A 3,357-nucleotide genomic window follows, 5' to 3' on the forward strand; every position below is an offset into this window, starting at 1 on the left:
TATACAGTTCAGTTTCTTCTCTTCATAGAATTTTTACTGATATGCAGAGGGGGAGAAGGTGGGGAGGGGAGAAACATGCACATTTATTCTACTCTTGCCATTATGTTTTAATATGTTCCCTGCTATTAGTGTCCTCAGGATATGGCCAGAACAATTAACATGGTAGCCATGAATGGTGAATTCAAAGCTCTTATTTCCTAGGGATTCTTGGGCAATTGTATGGAAGCCGATTGCATTGTTTTCTTATATGATTTTTAACATCTGCCTTCTAGCCTGCTTACCAGGGAAACTCCTAGGGCTCTAGGACTTCCTAAGGAATGATACTACATGTTTTAGTTTTTTTGAGAGTAGCAAAGTTGGTCAGTGTGGCCATCGATTATTGGCAAAAAGCAAAGCAGAATGTAACCTGTGATCCACTATCAGAACTGAGCTCTTGGCCATTGGTAATAATCCTAGATAAATTCATCAGTATTGGACCTAATTATTCAACTTCTGTTTCATATTGATTGATCTGAAATATCTGCAAAATAAATAAAATAATTCCAAATAATTTACATTCTTGAAAGATTTTTCATTAAAAAACCATAACAATTGTAAAAATATTTAGTAATTTAAAACTTCTTGGTGAAATTAGCAGAGCTTTACCTGGGATTAAAAACAACTGCATTGGTGTGAACATTGGCCAGTCTTAAGGATATGGCCATTAAAACATATCTTTTCTACAGAACTTTGGGGGCAGAAGAGATATCAGAAGTACAGATACTCCTCAACTTATGACCACAATTGAGCTCAAAATTTCTGTTGCTAAGTGAGATAGTTGTTAAAGTCCCCCCCTATTTTATGATCTTTCTTGCCACATTTCTTAAGTGAGTCATTGCAGTTGTTAAGATAGTAACATGTTTGTTAAGTAAACCTGGCTTCCCCCTTAACTTTGCTTGTCAGAAGCTGATCTCATGATTCCGGGACACTACAACCGTCATAAATGTGAACCAGTTCTCAAGCATCCATTTTGATCATGTGACCATAGGGATGTTGCAAGGGTTGTAAATGTGGAAAACAGTCATAAGTCATTTTTTTCAGTAACGTAACTTCAAAGTCACTAAATGAATTGTTGTAAGTTAAGGACTTTTTGATTTTTTGACTTTTTGAGTGTCCCTTAGGTTCCAGATTTATTTTGACATTTAATTACAACATTCTGTTTTGTTTATTATTAATCTTTTTACTCATAGTTTTAAGACAATCTGAGGCCTATGGAATTGGACTGGCACACACAAAGGGAACAAATAAACTACCCAAAAGGTAGTTTGCCCACATAATGGCCCACTTATTTTGGACAAGACTTGCTCTGTTGACCTCTAGATGTGTTTGGCTACACATCTTTGTGCAAGGCCTTGCTAAAAGGCAAACTGAGGGCTGTTGGCCAAAACATCCCATGGGTAGCTATGGGGAAGTCTGAAGGCAAGATGATGTGATAGATATTGGCAAGTCTCCAATTTCTAGACAAAAAGGGATTTAACATTAATTTGTTTAGATAATATTGAATAGGCATAATTGAATAGAATTATGTTTACTGAGACACAAGCAGAACATTAAACTGTTGTTTTAATTTTGGGTGAAGTAATTAGGCAAAGATACCCTTTGCTCATTTCTTTTGTGTTTTCTCTACCATCTGTAAATAATCCTGAATGCATGGAAGAAGGATTTCAAGAAAACTGCCAGTTGTGTACAAAAGTACCTTCCTTACTTCAGATATCAAATCAGTACAACAGAAACACATTTTTATTATCAACCCTGTTTGAAATGTCTCCACCAGATGGCAGCAACACAATTTAAAATTCATCCCTTGTGTTAAGTTTGGGCCAATTTGAATTTGTTCCAGAATTTAAATCTTTACAGTAATTTGAAAATCAACAATAAAATGAGATCCTAATTAAAACAGCTATTTTAAAAGCAAGATGGACTAATAACAAGAAAAATGTATACTGATAATGAATCATCTCACAAATGAGTGAAATGACAGTGACAAAACTCAGATAAGTATGATAATTTAAACAATAAATTGTTTCTCATACATTGCATTTTGAGTTTCATTTCAAGTGAATCTATGGCCAAGAGTTAAAGTTTCAGGCAACCCAGAAAAAAAAAACTTAAGAAAAAATACTGAGTACAAGGTCTCTAAACCAGTGTTTTTCAACCTTTTTTGGGCAAAGGCACACTTGTTTCATGAAAAAAAATCACGAGGCACTCCACCATTAGAAAATGTTAAAAAATTTAACTCTGTGCCTATATTGACTATATATAAAGTAATTCTCTTGAATAGGAATCAAATAAACACAAAGAAAGTATTTTATAATTACTTTTCAATTTTTCCCACGGCACACCAGGCAACATCTCGCGGCACACTAGTGTGCCGCGGAACAGTGGTTGAAAAACACTGTTCTAAACTATTGTATTACTGATTTATATACATGCTATAGTATCTATATGTTGCAAATTTCCTTCAGAAGATCCAGGCAGCATACACAAGGCTGGTTCCAGGCAGTAATAACTGCTTCTTTGAGAGAGGGTACCTTCCCTACCGCCTTGAAGGAGGCGGTGGTGAGGCCCCTCCTTAAGAAGCCTGCTCTGGACCTGGCTATTTTGAACAACTATTGTCCGGTCTCCAACCTTCGCTTTTTAGCGAAGGTTGTCGAGAGCGTGGTGGCGCATCAGCTTCCTTTGTTCCTGGAGGAAACTGATTATCTAGACCCATACCAATCGGGCTTTAGGCCCGGGTACAGCATGGAGATGGCATTGGTCGCGCTGGTGAATGATCTCTGGCGGGCTCGGGACAGGGGTTGTTCCTATGTCCTAGTCCTGTTAGATCTCTCAGCGGCTTTTGATACCATCAACCATGGTATCCTACTGTGGCGTCTCAGGGGGTTGGGAGTGGGGGGCACTGTTTTACAGTGGTTCTCCTCCTACCTCCTGGGCCGCTCGCAGTCGGTGTTGACGGGAGGGCAGAGATCCGCCCCGAGGCCTCTCGTTTGTGGAGTTCCTCAGGGGTCAGTCCTCTCTCCCCTCTTGTTCAACATCTACATGAAGCCGCTGGGTGAGCTCATTCATGGTTTTGGGGTGGGGTATCATCAGTATGCTGATGATACCCAGCTCTTTCTTTCCACCCCGAACCAACCCAGTGATGCCCTCGACGTGATGTCCCGTTGCCTAGAGGCGGTCCAGGTTTGGATGGGGAAAAACAGGCTTCGACTCAATCCTGCCAAGACTGAGTGGCTGTGCATACCGGCATCTCAGGAGAACCAGCTTTGTCCATCGCTAACTATGGGGGGTGAGGTGTTACCCCCCGTTGATAGGGCCCGC

This window comes from Vipera ursinii (genome assembly GCF_947247035.1).
Source record: "Vipera ursinii genome assembly, chromosome: 3".
Classification (NCBI taxonomy): Eukaryota; Metazoa; Chordata; class Lepidosauria; order Squamata; family Viperidae; genus Vipera; species Vipera ursinii.